This window comes from Ranitomeya imitator, chromosome 2 (genome assembly GCF_032444005.1).
Source record: "Ranitomeya imitator isolate aRanImi1 chromosome 2, aRanImi1.pri, whole genome shotgun sequence".
NCBI classification, from domain to species: domain Eukaryota; kingdom Metazoa; phylum Chordata; class Amphibia; order Anura; family Dendrobatidae; genus Ranitomeya; species Ranitomeya imitator.
Window position 1 is genome coordinate 786,638,280 of NC_091283.1, and position 25,463 is coordinate 786,663,742.

Consider the following 25,463-nt stretch of genomic DNA (forward strand, 5'->3'; position numbering starts at 1 on the left):
GACATGTCCGATATTGATCCGAGTGTCAGATCAAATCGTCAATGCAAGTCTATTGGTCTGCGAAAAAAAATCATATGGTATCCGAGCGCTGTCTGTTTTTCACAAACAGATGGGAGAAGGTGGAAACATTTTTTTTTCACATATAAGAAAAACTAATGAAAATTGGACCAAATTCTGATAAAAAAAAACACTGATAAATCTTACACATTTATTAATAAATGATCCATCAATCATAATGTGCTACATATACTATCATATTCCGTCCGTTACACTACAATGTCCATAAGGGAGTGAACAGAAATGCACAAATTCAAAAATATTGTAAAATTTTATTTTATGAAATTCTTCTAAAAATACTGAAACAGTTAAATAATTACAAAAAACAAACCAAGTAACCTCAGATGTGAGGGACACAATGGGCTACAAGCCCCTTTAGACACACCAATAGCAAAAATATCAAAATTACTGGGAACAGTTCACAATAGCTGATTTAGGAGGCAATATAACGCAACCCGGCAAAAACAGAGGAGCGTTTAACATCTAACTGATATCTATGAGCATGACCTGGCAATATCCCTAGTTCCTCATGCTTGAATACTAAGGTATCACTAATCCTCATGTGCCACTGCAAAAATAGGAACTCCTAAAGACTGAATATGGAGATGTGGACTGAACAAATCCAAAATATACTTACAATGTGTGGGGCTAGTGCCGTGTCCCTCCACCCCGACGCGCGGTTCGTCCCCACTTCTTCAGGGGGCGCCCCTGATACCTTGATATTCAGGCATGAGGAACTAGGGATATTGCCAGGTCATGCTCATACATATCAGTTAGATGTTAAACGCTCCTCTGTTTTTCCCGGGTTGCATTATATTGCCTCCTAAATCAGTTATTGTGGACTGTTCCCAGTACTTTTGATATTTTTGCTATTGGTGTGTCTAAAGGGGCTTGTAGCCCATTGTGTCCCTCACATCTGAGGTTACTTGGTTTGCTTTTTTATAATTATTTAATGGTTTCAGTATTTTTAAAAGAATTTAATAAAATACAATTTTATAATATTTTTGACTTTGTGCATTTTTCTTCACTCCCTTATGGACATTGTAGTGCAACGGACGGAATATGACTGAAAAAACTTAATCTGTTTTTCTTGTGTGTAATAAAAACTGACATCTGACTGAGGCCTTAGTCGAGTATTTTCGGCGTGCTTGAAAAAATGCTCCAGTTGCCACGGCTGCACATCATGCGGCTGTTCAAGTCGCAACGCATGCAGGGATTGCCTATCAAACAGGTATTTTTTCAAACAGGCCGAACATACTCGATTAGGACACGAGCATGCTCACATAACACCTTATCCGAGCACACTCGCTCATCACTACTCTGCAGCCAATCACTGACCGTATCGGTGATGCAGCATCATCGCACCGCTGCAGTCAGTGACTGGCTATGGATATATCACAAGTCATCACTACATCAAAATAAACAAAGATCAACGGGAACCAGCAGAACCACAGGGAATATAACATGCGACTTACCAGTTGTTTTTTTCTTTATAATTTTAGCACATTTCCTGTATTTAAAGGAATTATCTAGTGGTCATCTTACTTTCTTGCCATTCCCTGCACAGGACTGGTGGTGGGTCTCCTGACCGAACCTCAACAGCCGTAAGGCTTGTGTAGATGATAGTAAAAAATGTACAAGTGCTACCCGTCATTTTGATGGATAGTACTCATCCCCATGTTATTTTTTGAGGCCGCGCACATGTCCAAGGAAAAAAATTGCAGCATGCATGATCTGCCTCCGATAATCGGATCGTGGTCGGCCAATCAACCCTATGGGTTTGTAGAAAACACTGGAGCGCACTAGGATGTATGACACTTTCATAGACAGGAGGTGAAAAAACTTTTTTTTTTCTCCCACCTCTAAGAAAATAGGATCACACTGATGAAACTCTGATTACAGTCTGATCAGAGTGAGAGTGGCATAAAATCGGTCCAGATTTTCTCGGAAGAGAATAAACCAGTGGTGTGACCCTTACACGTATGTATATGGTCCTGCAGAGTTTGGGTCAGGAGACCGCCGTCCGGTGAGGTCATTGTGCTCTGTACTAGGAACCTGAATGCTATACATGTGAATCCGGCCTTAGATTCAGATGAATGAGGACTGCCATAGTCACTCCCCACACTCTCATAGTATACACTGTATTCTTATTCACACATCTTACAGCACTGATACATTTCTATTGTTCTATTCGATACGAACCAGCATAATGATGTATATAAATATACAGACACACGTGTGTAAAGGTGGATGTAATAATATTCCCTGACGAATATGGACTCTATTTTTAAACAATCATATGGCAGCGTTCTGCGCCTCGAGCCCCCTCACGCCTTCCTACAGAACGGTTGTCACAGCAACACACAACACACTCCATAGACACAACACAGCCCGAGCCTCCGAATAAACCTAGTGCTGCCATTCAGTGTACACAAAGACAATTTGTGGCTCCATAACCCAAACACACACATGCATCTGACATCCCATCGCTGCCTCGCCAGGGTTAAATGCCAGCAGCGTCCACTAACAAAAAAAAAAAAACACACAAAGCCTCATTACATCCGCCTTGATCTGCTTTATTTCCTAGCTGAACTGATAACGCCTCTCTCCCTCTTGTGTTACCGTTATTTCAACGTGCCGCACATCAAAAGATCATGAGTGATCAGAGAGCGCAGGAATCCGAGCAGCACATACCTGTGAGTGCAGGGATCCTGTGTACATGTATGATGTGCTGCATCATACAACATAGGCAAACCCAGCGGTGCAGCCAGGATGAGCCACAGGCCGGGGTGAAGTCAGCTGGGCATGGTGGGATCTGACCCCAGCACTGGGCATGGTGGGATCTGACCCCAGCACTGGGCATGGTGGGATCCGACCCCAGCACTGGGCATGGTGGGATGTGACCCCAGCACTGGGCATGGTGGGATCTGACCCCAGCACTGGGCATGGTGGGATCCGACCCCAGCACTGGGCATGGTGGGATGTGACCCCAGCACTGGGCATGGTGGGATCTGACCCCAGCACTGGGCATGGTGGGATGTGACCCCAGCACTGGGCATGGTGGGATCTGACCCCAGCACTGGGCATGGTGGGATCCGACCCCAGCACTGGGCATGGTGGGATGTGACCCCAGCACTGGGCATGGTGGGATCTGACCCCAGCACTGGGCATGGTGGGATCTGACCCCAGCACTGGGCATGGTGGGATCTGACCCCAGCACTGGGCATGGTGGGATCTGACCCCAGCACTGGGCATGGTGGGATCCGACCCCAGCACTGGGCATGGTGGGATGTGACCCCAGCACTGGGCATGGTGGGATCTGACCCCAGCACTGGGCATGGTGGGATCCGACCCCAGCACTGGGCATGGTGGGATGTGACCCCAGCACTGGGCATGGTGGGATCTGACCCCAGCACTGGGCATGGTGGGATCTGACCCCAGCACTGGGCATGGTGGGATCTGACCCCAGCACTGGGCATGGTGGGATCTGACCCCAGCACTGGGCATGGTGGGATCCGACCCCAGCACTGGGCATGGTGGGATGTGACCCCAGCACTGGGCATGGTGGGATCTGACCCCAGCACTGGGCATGGTGGGATCCGACCCCAGCACTGGGCATGGTGGGATGTGACCCCAGCACTGGGCATGGTGGGATCTGACCCCAGCACTGGGCATGGTGGGATCTGACCCCAGCACTGGGCATGGTGGGATCTGACCCCAGCACTGGGCATGGTGGGCTCTGACCCCAGCACTGGGCATGGTGGGATCCGACCCCAGCACTGGGCATGGTGGGCTCTGACCCCAGCACTGGGCATGGTGGGATCCGACCCCAGCACTGGGCATGGTGGGATCTGACCCCAGCACTGGGCATAGTGGGATCCGACCCCAGCACTGGGCATGGTGGGCTCTGACCCCAGCACTGGGCATGGTGGGATCCGACCCCAGCACTGGGCATAGTGGGATCCGACCCCAGCACTGGGCATGGTGGGATGTGACCCCAGCACTGGGCATAGTAGGCTTTGACTCCAGCACTGGGCATGGTGGGATGTGACCCCAGCACTGGGCATGGTGGGATGTGACCCCAGCACTGGGCATAGTAGGCTCTGACTCCAGCACTGGGCATAGTGGGCTCTGACTTCAGCACTGGGCATGGTGGCATCTGACCCAAGCACTGGGCATGGTGGGATCTGACCCCTGCACTGGGCATAGTGGGCTCTGACTTCAGCACTGGGCATGGTGGCATCTGACCCCAGCACTGGGCATGGTGGCATCTGACCCCAGCACTGGGCATAGTGGGCTCTGACTTCAGCACTGGGCATGGTGGGATGTGACCCCTGCACTGGGCATAGTGGGCTCTGACTTCAGCACTGGGCATAGTGGGCTCTGACTTCAGCACTGGGCATAGTGGGCTCTGACTTCAGCACTGGGCATGGTGGGATGTGACCCCAGCACTGGGCATGGTGGGATCCGACCCCAGCACTGGGCATGGTGGCATCTGACCCCAGCAATATCTGCATGGAGTTTGCCCCTTCTCCACGTTCCTTATGGTTCTCACACTGATAAGGCTAATTGGCAGCCTAGGAAATTGGTGTGATCCCTGATTAAACAGTGATCTTCACTGGAGACAGAGTCAAAAATATTAGTGCCTTTCTGTACAACGCTACGGAATATGTTGGTGCTATCCATAGCACATCACACACACATAGATAGGATAGAAATGTGCTACAGACCTGGTGTGTTCTCCTCCCCGGATCACTTGTTATCCCCGAGCCTCCAGCTCGCTATTGTTCTCAAGTGCTCGCTCGCAGGGATGGAGGTGCCAGGCTGAGTCTAGGCACAAGTTTGCAGCGCACCATCGCCCGATCTCATTGTCTTCTTTCCTTGCGATGACAATCCCTACCCCTATCCATCTTACGGAGCGAGCTTTACCCTTTTCAGCATCTCCACCCCCTTTTTTTTTCTTCTTTTAATCTCCGCCCTCCCGCAGACAATTTAGGGAAGAAAAAAAAAACGTGAATCGAGCAGCAGCAGCAGCAGCAGCAGCAGCAGCAGCGTACTGAGCGCAGGGCAGTCTACTGTAAAGCCGACCTCCAGCTGCAGCAGCTCCGCTTCGTGACGTCAGCGCCCTCCCGTGCTATTTATATCCGCCCGATTGGATTTCATTCATGAAAAACAACGAGCGTCCGGAGCAGCAGCGGAACGCAGGCGCGCGGCCGCCTCAGAGCGCGCCCCCGAGCGGTCGGTCTACCCTGTACGTGCGGCGGCGGCGGCTCCGTGCGGCTTGTAAGCCCGGCGGGCACACTATACAGCGGCACGGTGTGCAGCCAGGGCCGCAGGCGCCTCGTGTCACTCAATGGACTAGTGACGTCAATGTAGTGACAGCTTCTCCATTGCAGCGCACGTATCGCAGTCTTTACCGCCCACTGCCCTGAGGAGGGAGACAAAACAGTGCACAAGTCCCACATTGTCTGGCTACCTTCAGACCGTTTTTTGGGGTCAGAGTTCATTTGTAATAAGCACCATGAATTTCATGGTTTTTTTTTGCACTTTGTGCTTTTTGTGGTGATTTTTTATAATTCATGTGTTTGTAAAATATCTGCCACCAACAATGCTCTAGGGTCACAGAATGCGGCCAAAATGTCCAGAATGGTGCATTAATATCGCTAATTGCTTATAGTGGCCTTTTCGGCTAATAAGGGGGTTGTCCTTGAATTACGTAGTGACCTATCATTGGGACACGTCTTTAAAAGGGTTCTCCACCGCTAGGGCCACCGCTTCTCAATCTAAATATTCGGCCCCGATAAAATAATAAGGCCCATACTCGCCTCCCGTGCCGGCGCTGTTCCAGCTTTGTCGGCGCTCTCACTACCGGGACTCTCGTGCTGTTGTGACACTTGAGCCTGGCGCCCAATCGGCGCTGGCGTCACTGTCTCCGCCATCGGACAAATGAAACATGAAGAGGAAGTGCGAGATCAGCCGCAGCCCGGGCTTCCTCTTGGTGGATGAAGGCAGGGAAAGTGACGCCAGCGCTGACTGACCTCCGGGTTCACCTGTCACAAGAACCGCACAGGAGCCGCGAGTGCCGACATCGCAGCATCGGCAAGCGAGGGGAGTATAAGCTTTTTATTTTATCAGGGCCAAGCTTGGGGTATGAGAAGGGGTTGTCCAAGTAGCCGACAAGTTCTTTGATTTCAGATTGGTGGTGGTCCGACACCCGGAACGCCCACCTACGAGTTTTTATGATCTCTGTTTGCAGCCGGATATATACAGTGTGCACAGCAGGAACAGCACAGCTCCTAAGGGCTCGCGCACACCATTGATTTTCTCATACAAGTGCTATAGGTGGTTTTCACAGGTAGCACTCATACCCATGATATTCTATGGGACTGTGCACATGACCGATTCTTTTCCTGAGACCGAGTGGTCCGTGGAAATAATCAGAGATGTGTCATTTTGATCCAAGTTTCAGATCAAAATCAGCAATGCAAGTCTATGGCTCCATGAAAAAAAAATCGGAGCGCACTCGGTTGACATTACAGACTAACAAAATGGAGAAGTTGGAGAATTATTTTTTTTCTCTTCACATCTGAGAAAAACTGATGCCACTCTGACCAAATTCTATTCAAAGTCTGATCAGAATAATCGGACTGTTTATTCTTGATTGTGGAGAAATCGGGCGTGTGAAGCTTCCCTTACACTTTGTAGTGACTCTTTCCAATTACTGCAGCATAGTCCCCATTCATTTCCATAGGAACTGACCTGCAACGCCCTGCTGCAATGGTCAACACAAAGAATACAGAACTGTTCTGCCACCACCAAACCTGATAGCAGCTGATCGGTGTAGGGCAGCAGATTCCCATTGATCTGATACTGATGATCAGTCCCTAGGGAAAGCTCATCCATATCACTGTCCTGGATAATCCATTAATCTGCAGTTAGATAGCATTACAATGCTGTCTGGCTATCTTACTTAAAATGCGGCTATCAGGAACAAAATGAACTTATTATCTAGGAGCCACTTGCTGCCAGTCATGGGGGCATGCGCGGAGCAGCTACAGTCACCGCTCACAGCACAGCTCTCTATAGTGTTAGCGGAGGCAGTAAGGATGCCCGACACCTTGTCAGCCGGCTGTGCAGAGCATATGTGCAGAGGGAGCTGTCAACCAAAGGGCCAGGACATGTTTACAGCCAACGCTGAGGCCCCTTTCACACACCAGTCTTTTGCCGTCAGTCTCAATCCAGCGAATTTTGAAAAAACGGATCCAGCGAATGTTGCCGCCGGATCCGTTTTTTTCTTATAGACTTGTATTTGCGATGGATGGCCTCGCGTTTCATCCGTTGTTTGCTGGATCCGTCGAAAATTGTTTATCCAGCGGCAAGAGAAAACGGACATAGTAACATTTTTAGTGTCCGTTGAAAAAACGGACAGCAAAGGATCCGTCGCCGTCCGTCGTTTGCTAGAATAGAAGCCTATGGCGCCGGATCCGTCAAATGATGGAATCCGGCAACGGATTCTGTTTTTTTTAACTGAGCATGCTCCGATTTTTTTCTGGATCCAATTAGCCAGATTAGCTAGTCGGATCCGGCAAAAAAACTGTCAGTTTTTCACAATCTGTGACGGATCCGTTTTTTTCAGCATTCGACGGATTGTGACTGATGGCAAAAAACTGATGTGTGAAAGCAGCCTTAGGCTAGGTTCACATTGCGTTAGTGGGTATCTGCTAACGGAATCCGTTACATAGCGCCACTAACGCAATGTAACGGATCCGTTAGCGCACCCATTGACCGCAATGCATGTAACGCATCCCTAACGCATTCCATTTTTGGCATGCGTTAGCGATGTTCCGTTATTTTGTGACGGACTTTGAACGCTGTCTGCAGCGTTTTTGGGTCCGTTCTCGCTAGCGCAGATAGAGCATCTGCGCTAGCGCGAACGTTAAACGCGATCCCTTTTTGCACATTGCGGTAACACAGTCCGTTAGCTTAGACCGGCGTCACACTGGCGTTTAAAACGGCCGAGTGCAATGCGATAAAAAATCGCATTGCACTCGGACCAATGTTAACATATGGGGCCGCTCCCAGCAGCCGACTTTTTGTCGGCCGTTTTCCTCGGTCTGAGACAATCGCAGCATGCTGCGATTGTCTCGGACCGAGGAAAAATCTCGGCTCACTCGCACCCATTTAAACCTATGGGTGCGAGTGAGACAGCGCACACCACTCGGATAACATCCGACTGATGTGCGCTATAAGCAGACCCCAGCAATGGAGGAGATGGGAGAAATTCATTTCTCCGCCTCCTCCGCAGCTGTGCTCCGATCCTCCCTGTGCGAGAGAATCGGAGCACAGACGCATGACACTTGGCTCCTGCTCTGTTGCGAGCAGGAGCCGAGTATCATTAGCATATCGCATCCAATGCTCTCGCATCCGATGCAATACGCTAGTGTGACGCCGGCCTAATGCGCTAAACGGACTGCACTAATGCAATGTGAACCTAGCCTTACAGTATAGTGAGTGGTACTGTGAGCAATGACTGTAATCGCTCCATTGACACGCATGTGACTGAAAGATGGCAGCTTTCAGTTCGAAATAAGTTCATCTTCTCCTGGGGCTAGGGTCACACGACAGTATATTCTATCATCCGAGACAATCAGGCCGAATATACTAATCACAATCTCATCACAGTGTTTTACGATTTTATCGGATGAGGAGAAGATGGAAAAAATACATTTCTCCATCTTCTCCATTCTGTCAGTCAGTCCACAAGCGTGGCCGAACGTGATCTGCCTGTCGGATCAAACTCGGGCATACTGCGATTTTTTTCCTCAGTCCTGCCAATCTGAGGAAACAAATGGGACATGTGCACAGCCCCTTAGCATAACATTGGTCCGAGTGCAACACTTTCAGAAAGGCGACCAAGAAGCATTGTATCTCTATTTATGTGCAGATTAACCCATATCTTCAGGTAAATAGCATTTTTCGAGGTAATAGTTTCCCTTTAACAATAAACACGAATTTGAGTAACATTTTTTTTTCAATATCAGATAACCCTTCAGTATCACCACTTCTGTATTTTTGACCCACTCCTGGTTTTGGCTTACAAATACTGATGTAAAATACTGACCAAATACTGATAGTGTGAACACACTTTTTATCGTGGTGTTTTTTGTTTTATGCATGCTGTGTTTAGGAAAAAAAATACTAAAAATGCCCAAATGCATCTAAAAACATCATGCTGTATATTTTTCACATGCAATCTGTGCGTAAAATTGACAGCATATAAACAATGTGTGCTTTTGCTCTATATGTTCTTTGCTGGTATATATATATATATATATATATATATATATATATATACACAGTACAGTCCAAAAGTTTGGACACACCTCGTTTAATGATTTTTCTGTATTTTCATGAATATGAAAACGGTAAATTCACACTGAAGGCATCAAAACACATGTGGGACTATATACTTAACAAAAAAGTGTGAAACAGCTGAAATTATGTTTTATATTCTAGGTTCCTCAAAGTAGCCACCTTTTGCTTTGATGACTGCTTTGCACACTCTTGGCAGTCTCTTGATGAGTTTCAAGAGGTAGTCCCTGGAAATGGTCTTCCAACAATCTTGAAGGAGATCCCAGAGATGCTTAGCACTTGTTGGCCCTTTTGCATTCACTCTGCGGTCCAGCTCACCCCAAACCATCTTGATCGGGTTCAGGTCTGGTGACTGTGGAGGCCATGTCATCTGGCGCAGCACCCCATCACTCTCCTTCTTGGTCAAATAGCCCTTACACAGCCTGGAGGTGTGTTTGGGGTCATTGTCCTGTTGAAAAATAAATGATGGTCCAACTAAACGCAAACCGGATGGAATAGCATGCTGCTGCAAGATGCTGTGGTAGCCATGCTGGTTCAGTATGCCTTCAATTTTGAATAAATCCCCAACAGTGTCACCAGTAAAGCACCCCCACACCATCACACCTCCTCCTCCATGCTTCACTGTGGGAACCAGGCATGTTGAGTCCATCCGTTCACCTTTTCTGCGTTGCACAAAGACACAGTGTATGGAACCAAATATCTCAAATTTGGACTCATCAGACCAAAGCACAGATATCCACTGGTCTAATGTCTATTCCTTGTGTTCATTAGCCCAAACAAGTTTCTTCTGCTTGTTGCCTGTCTTTAGCAGTGGTTTCCTAGCAGCTATTTTACCATGAAGGCCTGCTGCACCAAGTCTCCTCTTAACAGTTGTTGTAGAGATGTGTCTGCTGCTAGAACTCTGTGTGGCATTGACCTGGTCTCTAATCTGAGCTGCTGTTAACCTGCGATTTCTGAAGTTGGTGACTTGGATAAACTTATCCTTAGAAGCAGAAGTGACTCTTGGTCTTCCTTTCCTGGGGCGGTCCTCATGTGAGCCAGTTTCTTTATAGTGTTTGATGGTTTTTGCAACTGCACTTGGGGACACTTTTAAAGTTTTCCCTATTTTTCGGACTGACTGGCCTTCATTTCTTAAAGTAATGATGGCCACTTGTTTTTCTTTACTTAGCTGCTTTTTTCTTGCCATAATACAAATTCTAACAGTCTATTCAGTAGGACTATCAGCTGTGTATCCGCCAGACTTCTGCACAACACAACTGATGGTCCCAACCCCATTTATAAGGCAAGAAATCCCACTTATTGAACCTGACAGAGCACACCTGTGAAGTGAAAACCATTCCCGGTGACTACCTCTTGAAGCTCATCAAAAGAATGCCAAGAGTGTGCAAAGCAGTCATCAAAGCAAAAGGTGGCTACTTTGAAGAACCTAGAATATAAGACATAATTTCAGTTGTTTCACACTTTTTTGTTAAGTATATAATTCCACATGTGTTAATTCATAGTTTTGATGCCTTCAGTGTGAATTTACAATTTTCATAGTCATGAAAATACAGAAAAATCTTTAAATGAGAAGGTGTGTCCAAACCTTTGGTCTGTACTATATATATATATATATATATATATATATATATATATATACATACTATATATATATATATACATATGCGGCATGAATATGTTTAACAGGTAGTGGAAATGGAAAGTTATGCATACACTGCATTGGTTGATCCCCCCCTCATTAAACTGAGAAGACGACTATGACTTCCGGACTTTCTAGAAATGCCCAAAGTGTTAGTTTCTTTCTAAGAATGAAATATACAGTGATAATAAAAGTGATACCGAGACATCCTGTCTAGAATAGCACAGGAAATCAATTAGAACATCAGTAAATGCTCAAGTTCAGTTGCTCAAAAGAAGCCGAGATGATACAGGAAGGTCTGAATGTCAACTCTGTGACATTTCTCAGAATCTTTTGAATACAGCAGAACATTTGTAGGTGTGCTCCACTAATGACATGAAAACTATTTAGTGTGAATTTGTGTTTTTTTTTAATTCCATTAATTTTAACTATTTTGTGTAGTTTTTGAGCAGTTTTTTTTATTTTGTAGTTTTTGAGCAGAACAATATTGTATCATACAATTATTAGGTTCTGTAGAAGGACGTAGATCTGGGTATTTATTATGATGGAATATAGGCTGAACTGGATGGACAAATGTCTTTTTTCGGCCTTACTAACTATGTTACTATGTTACTATGTTACTCAAAGAGAATCTGTCAGCAGGTTTTTGCTATGTAATTTGAAGCATGATGTAGAAGCTGAGACCCTGAATACCAGGAAGGAGGAAATTATAAAAGTAAGGGGCCCAGGATGGTGGACATTATAACAGGAATAGGCCCGTGATTTGGGATGTTATACCAGGAAGGGGCCTAGGATGAAAGACATTATAGGATGAAGGCCACAATGGGGGAGATTAATACATGATCTAGGATGCCACAGGGCCCATACATCTGACCAACATGTAGGTGGGGGCCCAGGTCCAAATTTTGATTCAGGGCCCATTGGACTCTAGTTACGCCACTATCACGAAGGCTTTTAATAGAAAATATACTTTAAAGATTGGGCTATAGCTGGAGATGAGACTAGTCTGCCTCTGCCTTGGTCATCTTTTTGAAGTGTTGCTAGAGATGATTAACAGGTCTCTCACTTGCGTGTTCCAAGGGACTGACCCGTCAATCATCTGCAGCGGCACTGGGAAGACAAGGCCAGTGACGGATGTGAACTAGCTTCATTTCTGGCTATGGTCCCTGGACGGATCTTTATACAACGCTGGAGTTGTTCCCAACACACTTAACATGGATGCCAAATGCAGCAAATGGCACTTTGACTCGTCACTGGAAATACCTGAATATTCCCAAAATAAGTGATAAGTCAAGTTAATACTTTTTCCAACTGAATTAAGAAATACAGCAACCACATAAGAAAGCTTTATCTAAATGGTTCAGTGGCTGAAAAACAATTCATTTTAAGGGTAATATCTTGAGTGTCTTGAGACTTTTTATTTCTTTAGTGCTCATATCCCAGAAAATGGGAGTTGTATCTAATGGAGTTTTCCTATTTTAGAGTAACGATACATAATCACTATGTAAATGAAGTGTTAGAAAACTTTCTAATTTACTTAATATTTTAGTACTTCATCATTAAATGAGAGCAAAAGAGAGGATGAAAATCCAGTATATACCTAGGCTTGCTTGTATAATATCTGCATTTCTTAATTCCATTGTTCTGGTCCATCATAGGGGAACAACAAAATTAATGGTAGTGCCATCGGATGATAATTATTCTGGCTGGGAACACTTGCTCCTTGATTCTATACGGATCACACTGTCCATCAAGACCAAGTGGGGTAGTGTTAAGCATGGTTTGGGGGGAGAGCTGGAGCGCTTGAGGACTGCGATTGCCCTCGGAGCACTTGCAAAATAATTTTATCTAATGGAACAAACATAGTTTTTTATACATTGATAACTCAATCTGCGGCCACACAGGTGTGTTTGACAATGTGTTAAAGTATATGGTTAAGTATGCATAAATCATTTGATAGACTCCTTTTAAAAGCAGAATAGGGAAGCCTATTGACAACAGGAAATCCTTTGAATTACTACAGAAATGATTTCCTGCAGTAAAAAGAAGCCCTCTTTCAGATCTTCTGTGTCTTCCTTCCATGACATATTCAGTATAACCAGTAAAACGCTGCTCACATCCACTCATATTGGTCTCATTGAAGTGTGTTTTGGCAATGCAAACCACCATAGGAAAATAAAGCGTGAATTCACCCTTAGACTTCTATCATGGTTGGAAGCTGAAACATCAATAATATCATATAATGTATTGTTTGTAATACATACAGAAATATCTGTAAATTCAGGATGCCATATTTACTAATAGATGTGCCTCCTGGTCTGTGTATGTGCTGTTTACAATTATTTCCCAATATTTCGCCTTTAGCTTACTACTATGCTCTTCACAGTTACTAATTAATGGGTAAAGTAGGTCAGCAAGGTTACATTTTGGCACATTCCTAAATAGAATTATCTCTGTCCAAACGTTTTGTAAGTTTTTGATTAACAAATTGGCTTAAAAATTGTTAGACAAAGTCCTATTTTTTGCAGAATTTGTTACAAACGCATACTTGCAAGATCAGATTTCCATTTAAAATTGTGTCAACTAATTATCGTATGCAGATAATGAAGAAAGAAGGTCCATGTGTCCTAAATATGACAATATACACAAGAACGTAACAATATTTATTTGTACTAATGAGATATACTGCAGTTCTAGGAAATGTAGAGGTAGCACCTCAGCCCCAATGCCCCCCAGGCACATAACAGAAGACATTGGTACATATGCCATTAGGTCTCTTAACCTAGCAACACATCTGCTTTACTATAAACTCTAAAAAAATTACATTTCAAAAACTGATAAATCTCCAGCCGCGTTGCGTATTTATACATCTTAACGTTGTAGCAATATGACATTTTTGAGGTCATCTACTCAATCCCAGCTATTGGTGAGGACAATGAGTCACTGATGTCTCACAGGTTTGTTCCGGTGGGTAATGTTGGTTCAGGCACGTTTTAATTCTCAACTTAAATTCACTTGTGAGGTTGTTAGACGCTCACAGGTCAGAACAAGGTGAAAATGACAATAGAGAGATTTTTGGAATGAGGCAGCAAACAGTTGGTCAATAGGTTATCCCTCATATGGATGGTTGTGCATTTTGTGGGCTACTAACTATTCTCAGGCTGCTTTGAAAATAAATATTTGGCAGATCGACATGTAGGTAAGATTCCAGTAATAGCTTCCAACACCTGGTCACTAAGGTGCGTCATAAAGGAAATATTAAGCTGAGCCTGTGGGAAAGAAAAACAAAAAACAGGTTCCCAACAGGCAGTTGGTTTAGTTAGGGCATCCATCATGAAGGTTTTGTCTATGCTGACATGCCCTAAAAGAAGAAGGGATTTATTTTATGGCAATCCACTGACAGTGCACATGAATAACCATGTACTGCACTGCATGATATTCAGCTGATAGAAAAAATGAAAAAGCATGACATGGTGGTCTTATTTCCCACACCACCAGTTCAACCAATGTCCTACAATTTAGAGAAATTAGGTGTTTATCATGTGTGTTCCATCTAGATTATAACACCTTATCTGCAGTGTCATGATCCACCCATTCAGTAATGTAAGGTTGAGATAGTCGGCCCCCAAACACATTAAAGTCTTTCAAACCTGATGATACTGGCAGAATGGAATGACCACCCAACCAGCCAGCTGTCTGTGATGGGAGCTTTCCAACTCTACTAGGTAGAGAAAGCTGGAATAACAATGGGGAGACCAAAGTTAATGGTACTCACGTGGTTTGTTTGTGTGACCACATCCACTAAAAGGCTCAAGGCTGCTGTAGACCCACAGTTTAGACAATAATTGAAATGGCATGATAGGTAGACACTGTGGTTTGTCTTCATGAAGTTTGGAACTTCGAAACACGTTGACAAGCCAACGGCTCTGTCCTCCACCAATTTATTCAATGCTGTCTGCATCCCAAAGATGTGGATAGCGGTGACAGTGGGTGGCGGCAGCGGATGGACGGCGGCAGAGGTCAAGGTGCGCTCGTCGACAACTGTTTCAGCCCTTTGGCTGTCTCAGTCTGAATTAAACAGCCAGAGTGCCAGATGTGGATTTGAACCTCAGGCCATAATTTGCCTAGCTCTGATCTAGACTAGTTATGTAAAAAAGAGGACACTCAGCCATACTCACCTACTAGCACACCCCTGGATCCAGTGCAGGCTGCTCCATCGTCTGCACAGACACAGTAAATGCCGATGTCAATGTTCCACTAGCCGCTGGACCGCTGAAGAGATCAGTTGTCATTGGGCAGCGAGTCATCATAAAACTTCTGATGGTGCATTGCTCAAGTCACCTGATAGCTGCAGCCAATCACAGGTCACAGCGATCTCCTGGCTGGTGGGACCGAGACATTACTGCTTACTGTCTCTGAGCAGACCACTGAGTGAGTATGACTGAGTTTGGAATTTTTATTATTTTGGCCTGACAACCTATTTAATGTTCCCTATTGCATGAGATAGCTGTAATTCAGTCGACATCTATCTCTCCCAACTCCCTCATACAGATGAACACTCGACTGAGGATTCATGTGTTTTTTAATGTGGAGAGTGGAGAAAGCCACTGTCAGACATCTTTGATCGCCTATGGAAAAGATTGGGCTATTAAATTTAAACTACCTCATCCTTCTTCCCTGGTATCTGTCAGTAGAGCATCTGGGAGGCCCTATAAACATGGAAGCCAGAATACAGCAAGTATAAAGTCAAAAAGATCCCGGCAGGAAATGACTGAAATAATACAATGAAATAATACACTGAATTTCAATACATTGAATTTCATGCAGGACACAAGAATCACAGGTTAACTAGTCTAAGTGACAGAATGTTTGATGTCAAATATGAAATCTCTATTAATGTTTGTGCACAGACCAATTATATGCCAGTCAGAGCACCAACATAACTATTCCAACACTAATCAGCCAGTTTCAAGACAAAAGACCCAGCTCTATCATTGCAGAAAAAGAGAGATTAAGGCTGTCTAAAACATCAGAGCTCTGCGGAAAGATCAAAGTTATCAGTTTATATTGTCAGACAAACGGAGTATAAAAATAGCCTAATTTCTGTAATTCCTTCTAACTGAATATTAAGTTTTGTCATTAAATGAGAGTACTATTGGAAAAAAACAATATACAGTATATACAGACATCATCATTTCACTCTTATAAAGGAGTTGAGCCGAGCAGTATTGTGGCAATCCCTTATAGAACACATTACTTTGAACTGTATTGCTTGGTTGGACCAGTGAAGTAACTGGCCATCATGAGTTTCGTCACTCCCTGTTATATTAGGGTCATGCTGTTTATGCTGTTCTAATATGTTGTGATTACTGGCCCTTCCAATAAAGTGAAAGTATCCCTTTAAGTATCGGGCACCTTGCGCCAAATGCTGGGGTCAGACACAATGATTGATAGTTATGTTAAGCATGCATACGACTGAAGACAGTCAAAGCGTGCTCATTTGGTTTTTTAGCACAATGGGAGACCAAGAAACCTCATGTAGAAGCCCTGCCCTCTTTAAGGAAGCACTCCCATCAACATTTTTATCATCATATTATATAGCACTTTGTACTTACAATTGCTTATTTTGCCCTTCCACCCAGCTTATTCTTCTCTTTCCAATTAGTTCTATGACATCACGTCATTAAAAACGGACTAGCTGCATCCTTCTAAGCTCTATGTAGAAACAGGAGGTCAATGATCCCTGTATGAGTCATAAGTCACTGTAAAAGTAACTGGCAGGGGGAGGAGAGAGCTGCTAAGTTAGGAGTTGAAGAGAGGAATGATAAATGCAGGGACAAGGGACTTCCTGTTTCTATATGGAGCAAGTAAAAGAGAAGAATTAGCTGGGTAGAAAGGCAAAATGAGCAACTGTAAGTGCACAGTGCAATATATTAAGAGAATAAAAACTTTGATGGGAGTGCTTCTTTAAAAGACTACAACTGTTAGTCCTGCCTGTCTGCCTCATTGGGAGTAAAAATGTTCAGGATCTCCCTTTCTTAGTCTACAGGACCTGCCACATCAGTGACTTTATTGGATAGCCTATTAATTTCAAAGGGTTGTGAGTAATGCTTATTTTTCCACTTGTCGGAGCTGCAGGAAAACTGGACCCTTCCCGCAAGACTCTCCTGCAGATCGCTATATCAAATGGGACTCAGGAGCAGGACACCATGTGATTTGCTAATCAGCAAAAGATCCTAATAATGGGTTTACAGGTCACAATACACCCCATTAAATGACCACCAATTGGCATTCGTTTACAGAACTATGCCAATAGAACTTTCATCGGCCTGTGCACACTGAATGATTGGTTACCAATATGATCATTCTGTGCCCATACAACCTCACGTTATTGACAGCACATCACTTGTCTACTCAGGACCATATGCTGCAAATAACAATTTAAAAATGTCTTAAACATTCATCCAAGAAGTATCGTTTCTCCTTGTGGAGAGTGACATGTTAAGCATGTCGAGGTGAGGAGACTTAAAGCCGCAATGTTCCTCTGGGAAATATGCAAATTGTCTCTTCAGAGAGAAGAGAACTAGAACTCTAGTGCCACCTATTGGAAGTAGCAATCCTAACAGTCAATGTCGACCCTTTAACGAGCCTTGTCACATGACATAAAAGCCAAACCAGAATCTCAATTTGCAGACACTGTTTTTCGGGGTACTGCATTTATAGCACCCGAGAAACAAACACTTTGCTAACTTTTCTAGTGATTTCTAGTGATTTCCGGCCTGTTTAGATTCGTGAACGACCATTCTTATGAATGCTCGTTCCTCGATTACTGGCTCATCTAAGTGGGCCAAAACAAAAAGTAACTGCAAACGGCACACAGCCTTTTCCCAATTTCTTAGGGCCAGTGTTTCTTGTGTCACAGTTTATCTGTGGAAAAGCCCCTTCACTCACCAGGAGCTATAAGGGTGCCTTTTTGCCCTCTGTCGGGGTATACTGCATCGGCACACATTTTTTCAACTCTATATGGAAACAAAACAGAGAGCCACTGCATAAAATGTATACCATGTGGTATGCATCCTTTTCCAATGGGACCTTTGGGGGGACATATGCCAATGTATGTCTATATCGGAATGTATACGGATCATAATTCTATAGGGAATATCCTCCCTATAACAGAAATCAGCATTATCTTACCTAGTTTATGTTTTCACTTGAATTTTCACTCACCTGCATCATTCATTCCCCATATTTGTACTTTTGAAAATGCCATGAAATTATTTGAAGATTTAGTTCTTTTATTATATAAGAAAAGACATTACTGCACATTTTGCTGACGTATTCTTTCCTTGTGCTGATACTTCTAATAACCAGTGTGGTCTAAAATGTACCAGGAAGTCGACAAGTCATTCTGCATAGCTCTTGAAATGCTATTTATCAGCTCTGTTTCTGGGTAATCTGTAATCTTATGAGCAGAAATCTACATTTCTTCATTCAATTGTTTTTCCATAACAAAAAAAATGCAAACCTTATTCTGTATAAATAATTCTTTGTAAAAGCAGGTACTTTCCTATATTGTTCACAAGGCAGCATTTTTGGCAGTGTTTGCATTGCATTGTGCCCTTCCCAAATACTAAAAGAAACAGGGCTTCTCAAAGTATTTCTACTGTAGCCTCATCAGTAAAAATACAATGGTGCCTATGTGTCATCACCCATGGTCGAAACAAAAGCCAAAATGTAAAATATTGCTCAATTTTCCTTTTATTTTATGCAAAAACACAGCATAACCTTAAAGGGAACCTGATAGTCCTCTGATACTTTTAAACTGTGACCATGACCTTTTAGTCCTTTATTCGGGTTTCATGTATTTGGAGTGTGACTGTTTGAGGGTGTGCACAGGTGTCTTTTATACTGATAACAAGTTCAAACAGGTTCCATTACAACAGGTAATGAGTGGAGGACAGAAGAGCCTCTTAAAGAAGAAGTTACAGGTCTGTGAGAACCAGAAATCTTGCATGTTTTTAGGTAATCAAATACTTACTTTCCACCATAATTTGCAAAAATAAATCTTGCTAAATCAGACAAGGTGATTTTCTGGATTTGTTTTCTCCTTTTGACCCTCATAGTCTACTTATGATGTCAATTACAGGCCTCTCTTTTTAAGTTAAGTTAACTCCAGAACAATACGACGGACTTCCGGGGAAAGTCCGTGTTCGTCGTTTAGCACAAGACACTAACTGGTACGAACGCCAAACTTTCACTTCAGGTTCGCTCAACTCTACCCATATAGTATCAATGCAAAACAAATTTACCAGCTTTTGCAAATAAGTTCTGAAATTATTTGCTCTATTTTGTTGTGCCCTAAAATCTTTTGCTGTGCATTTGTAACATTAGGAGAATTAAAAGTCACCTTTCCACCTGCCTCCTGTATTAAATTCCACCACTGTTGCTTAAATGCATGAAGAGAAGACATTCTGGGCTAGGAGTGAGGACATGGGTAGAGCACTATTGTATATTCGCGCCCTCTAGAGGACAATCATAATTACATGTGCAGGTTATGTCAGGTACCTTAAGTTATGTGTATAGATCATCGGGCCAATGACCCGAGTCACAAAATGGTCTTACCAAGATAGTTAGAAAATAAATAAAATCTACCGTAATTAGCAGAAAGTTTTGCACTTTAATTGAAAACTTCTACTCTGAGAATAGTGTGGGCAGAGTGGTAGATGAAAGTGGCACTAACATGAATATTTCTCTTTATTTCTACTTGCAGCCAAGGAACTATACAACTCATATGTGTTTGGCCCTTACCTTTGCAAGATAAATGTCTGTGAATTAGACACCCCACAATCATTAAGTTATCCCCTTTTCCTTTGGATAGAAGATAGCTTACAATTTTGGGAATAATGAAGAAGATCGGTGCAGTAGCAGGTAACCAGGGCCGGACTGGTCATCTGGCAATTCTGGCAAATGCCAGAAGGGCATGTCTGGTCGTGGGCCACCTTGTCTGCTACATTAACAGAATCAGTGTTCTCAAGACACCCATACTGTTAAGAGTTGTGACGGAGGTATCATTAGAAATATTTGTCTTGTAAATCTTGCTTTCCTCCATGCAGGGAAATATTAGTAATATATCCCATCTGGTGCTTGGGAACGAGGACACCATGGGTCTGTGTGATTTCAAATGCCAGGGTTGAATTTCAGCCCCGTCCATACTTGTAGGTAGCCCTGCTCTCTTGGTGCACTTCCAGCCTCAGTAGCATAAAGATTCAAGGTTCAGATTGCGAGTGATAGAAACTGTAGTTTGGCAACCATCAAGCTCTTGAATAGTTCTGCTAAAGCAAATAAATTAATATGTGTCCACTTGAAGAAGTTAGTTTTAAAATAGACCGATGGTCATTGTAGAATGGACGCATTCTTATCTACCAGAACGCTGCTGCTGTTCCATACTGCCGTCTGGGTCGTCTGAAGATATTATGCAACAGTGTCAGATGACCGCTGTAGACAATCATTGGCTGCAGCATTTATGTTTGGTCTGATCTGTAAGAAACAGTCACCAAGCTCTTTATTCTGGTTGGGATGAGATGTGTGCACCGCAGCCAATCTGTGGCCAATTATTAGCTGCAATATCAAATATTCGATTTTGTAAACTGTGTAAGTTCAGATCCTGGTACAGAGTTTAAAGGGTGAAGGCCAGCACAACCCCCTGGGATCTGGTAGATGAAGTGGCTTGCGCTAAGCCTGTCTGTGGAGGCCCTATATGCAGTTTCCAGTCTGCCACTAACAGTTCCTCCGTAACCATAGGTATTTGACCTGTAGTCCCGCTACACTGAGTCCTACAAGATGCTCTAAAGTAAAAGTTTCCATTGGAACTATCCTGTAGTAGATGAAATGGCCCTGGTGGACCTAGCGCACTGCAGTGTATCTCATTTGGCTTGCTACCAGCTTAGATCGTCTCTGGCATATGTCTGGAATTGAGATTCTACTGAGAGGGATAATGCCACTAGAGAGGACGGAGCCTCCTTCATCACAGTGCAGAGAGCTCATACCAGGAAGCAGCAGCGTGCCTGAGAGCTGGTAATTAAGAGCGATGTTCTGCAGGATGGGGATGTACAGTACATAGAGTGGTTGAGAGGAGTGATATACTGCAAAATAGGGCAATATACAGGACCTGAGAGGAGTGATATACTGGAGGAGAGAGATCTGTGTCGGGCTGAGGGAAGAGATATACTGCAGGATGGGCTGTGTACAGTAGGGTGTAAGGAAATGTGTACTAAAGGAGGGGGTTTTGTATATTGGGTGTGAGAAAACATATTCTGCAGGAGGAGGCTGTATATAGAAGGGCTAACAACAATAATATACTGCAGTAAATGGCTTTGTATATAGGGGCCAGAAAATAGGACATACTGCAAGATGGGGCTCTGTATAGGGGCTAAGATTAGTTGAACTGTGCTTGTTGCCTGGTGTTGAGAGATCAGTGATGTGTAATTGCAAATGGCAAACTATTTATGCATATGATTATCTTTTGACACACACATCAATAGGGTGGCATTTGCAGTTTCACAAAACTAATATGTCAGCAGCTGCAACAAGCACAGCTCTTTCCTGCCATGGTGTAGGAGGGCAGGAGAGTTGAGTTCTGCTAGAATTCAGCTGACAATTATGTAAATACACATAGGCAAATATACTGATACAGATGGCAGAAGATAAAATCGGATGGGCGGATGGCTGCTCAAGAACAGAGAGTACACAGAAACAGAAGGTGAATTTTCTCATATATACTTCTGGTGAATTCTCCAACATTCGCTAATGTGTAGCCACACAGTGGTATCACTCACTGAGTCATTATAAAAAACAATACCTTGTGGTGTATGTTGTATTTTTTTCAGTGGCCAAAACTAAATATTAGGGAGTTAAAGCCCCCATACAAATGATTGACTAAGGGCTGATGAACGGTCGTTCGTGGGTGAGTAAAAAAACATCTCAGAATGCATTTGCTGTGTTTGAATATTTTTCTGCTGATATTATAGTCAGGAGTTATGATTGGCCTAAAAAATCCAAAATGCCCAGTTGGTCTTTTGAACTTTTGAGATTGGTTGGTTCATTTTGCTGGGTCAGCTGCCGATCATCTATCATGGTCAAAATCATCCATTTTGGGCCAATTTTTCCCTGATGTGTATGGGAGGCCTTTAGTTGACCGGTCATTGACTGAAACATATTGTGAGCCTAGGATGGAACAATCTGTATGATCTTGTGGTTTATTACATGTGTAGACAGATGGTATTATTGTGCTGGAATTACCCACCGTAGGTTTTACTATGCTGATATTCATTTTACAACATAGTTTGAAAAAGTTTGAGTTGATAGAGCCATAAAGTACATGTTATATGGCAGGTCATTCCTTAAAGCAAATAGACATTTATAAAAGAAATAATTGCTGGGAATGATAGACAGGGTATTGTATCAAAACACCAACATATGCCTATTCACCACACAAAATAAATAGACAATAATAATCATTAACTATAGACTATCACATTATTACTTATCCCCTTCATGATCTTTGCAATTTTCCGTTTTTTTTTTTTTTGCGTTTTGGGTTTTTTCCTCCCCTTATTCGAAGACCCATAACCTTTTTTATTTTTCCATGTCCATAGCTGTATGAGGGTATTTTTTTTACGGGACAAGTTGTACTTTTGAAAGACTCCATTCATTTTATCATGTGATGCACTGGAAAGCGGGAAAATTCCAAGTGCGTTGAATTTGGAAAAAAAAAGTGCAATTTCACAACTTTTTTTAATTTACCACGTTCACTATACGGTAAAACTGATCTGGCAATATGATTCTCCAAGTCAGTACGATTATGCAGATACCAAATATGTATTGTTCTTTTTTTATTTGAATGATGAAAAAAAATGTGGAGATTTGTAAGAAAACTTTTTTTTTGCTTACGTCGCCATTTTCCGAGGCCTGTAGCTTTTTCATTTTTGGGTTCCGGGTCTGAGTGAGGGCTTATTATTTTATGCCTTGAGCTGACACTTTTATCAATGCCATTTTAGGCCAGCTTCACACTCAGCGTATGAAAATACGGTCCGTATATTACGGCCGTAGTACGCTGAAAAGTCCCGAAAATAGTGGTCCGTAGCTCCTCCGTAGGCAGGGTGTTTCAGCGTTTTTTGCGCATGGCATCCTCCGTATGTAATCCGTATGTCATCCGTACTGCGTGTTTTTATCGCAGGCTTGCAAAACCGACATACGGATATACAAGGGATCCATGTGCTAAAAAAAATATATATATATATACTGTATATATATATATATATATATATATATATATATATATATACAGTGGGGCAAAAAAGTATTTAGTCAGTCAGCAATAGTGCAAGTTCCACCACTTAAAAAGATGAGAGGCGTCTGTAATTTACATCATAGGTAGACCTCAACTATGGGAGACAAACTGAGAAAAAAAAATCCAGAAAATCACATTGTCTGTTTTTTTAACAATTTATTTGCATATTATGGTGGAAAATAAGTATTTGGTCAGAAACAAAATTTCATCTCAATACTTTGTAATATATCCTTTGTTGGCAATGACAGAGGTCAAATGTTTTCTGTAAGTCTTCACAAGGTTGCCACACACTGTTGTTGGTATGTTGGCCCATTCCTCCATGCAGATCTCCTCTAGAGCAGTGATGTTTTTGGCTTTTCGCTTGGCAACACGGACTTTCAACTCCCTCCAAAAGGTTTTCTATAGGGTTGAGATCTGGAGACTGGCTAGGCCACTCCAGGACCTTGAAATGCTTCTTACGAAGCCACTCCTTCGTTGCCCTGGCAGTGTGCTTTGGATCATTGTCATGTTGAAAGACCCAGCCACGTTTCAGCTTCAATGCCCTTGCTGATGGAAGGAGGTTTGCACTCAAAATCTCACGATACATGGCCCCATTCATTCTTTCATGTACCCGGATCAGTCGTCCTGGCCCCTTTGCAGAGAAACAGCCCCAAAGCATGATGTTTCCACCACCATGCTTTACAGTAGGTATGGTGTTTGATGGATGCAACTCAGTATCCTTTTTCCTCCAAACACGACAAGTTGTGTTTCTACCAAACAGTTCCAGTTTGGTTTCATCAGACCATAGGACATTCTCCCAAAACTCCTCTGGATCATCCAAATTCTCTCTAGCAAACTTCAGACGGGCCCGGACATGTACTGGCTTAAGCAGTGGGACACGTCTGGCACTGCAGGATCTGAGTCCATGGTGGCGTAGTGTGTTACTTATGGTAGGCCTTGTTACATTGGTCCCAGCTCTCTGCAGTTCATTCACTAGGTCCCCCCGCGTGGTTCGGGGATTTTTGCTCACCGTTCTTGTGATCATTCTGACCCCACGGGGTGGGATTTTGCGTGGAGCCACAGATCGAGGGAGATTATCAGTGGTCTTGTATGTCTTCCATTTTCTAATTATTGCTCCCACTGTTGATTTCTTCACTCCAAGCTGGTTGGCTATTGCAGATTCAGTCTTCCCAGCCTGGTGCAGGGCTACAATTTTGTTTCTGGTGTCCTTTGACAGCTCTTTGGTCTTCACCATAGTGGAGTTTGGAGTCAGACTGTTTGAGGGTGTGCACAGGTGTCTTTTTATACTGATAACAAGTTTAAACAGGTGCCATTACTACAGGTAATGAGTGGAGGAAAGAGGAGACTCTTAAAGAAGAAGTTACAGGTCTGTGAGAGCCAGAAATCTTGATTGTTTGTTTCTGACCAAATACTTATTTTCCACCATAATGTGCAAATAAATTGTTAAAAAAACAGACAATGTGATTTTCTGGATTTTTTTTTCTCAGTTTGTCTCCCATAGTTGAGGTCTACCTATGATGTAAATTACAGACGCCTCTCATCTTTTTAAGTGGTGGAACTTGCACTATTGCTGACTGACTAAATACTTTTTTGCCCCACTGTATATATGTCAGTAGACACATATGTATATATATTAATATTTCATCCAGCGCGATATAGCAGAAAGCTGGTAATTCAATTACCGGCTTTTGCTTTCTCCTTCCTAAACCCGACATGATATGAGACATGGTTTACATATAGTAAACCATCTCATATCACCATTTGTTTTGCATATTCCACACTACTAATGTCAGTAGTGTGTCTATGCAAAATTTGGCCGTTCTAGCTAGTAAATTAAGGGGTTAAATGGCGGAAAAAATTGGCGTGGGCTCCCGCACAATTTTCTCCGCCAGAGTAGTAAAGCCAGTGACTGAGGGCAGATATTAATAGACTGGAGAGGGTCCACGGTTATTGGCCCCCCCCCCTGGCTAAAAACATCTGCCCCCAGCCACCCCAGAAAAGGCAGATCTGGAAGATGCGCCTATTCTGGCACTTGGCCACTCTCTT

At 43.4% G+C, this 25,463-nt stretch overlaps 1 protein-coding gene across 2 annotated transcripts in view; it reads right to left on the bottom strand.

Moving 5' to 3' along the window:
- RHOBTB1 (Rho related BTB domain containing 1) overlaps positions 1–25,463 on the bottom strand; it is an 87,441-nt gene that overhangs the window by 43,212 nt on the left and 18,766 nt on the right. The window contains exon 1 of one of the 2 annotated variants that reach the window (XM_069753616.1): positions 4,788–5,284. The exons of the other annotated variant lie outside the window; for it this stretch is intronic. The gene's annotated coding sequence lies outside the window, so the exon portion shown is untranslated. Of the gene's footprint in view, positions 1–4,787; positions 5,285–25,463 lie in introns of those variants that run through there. 2 annotated transcript variants of the gene reach the window in all.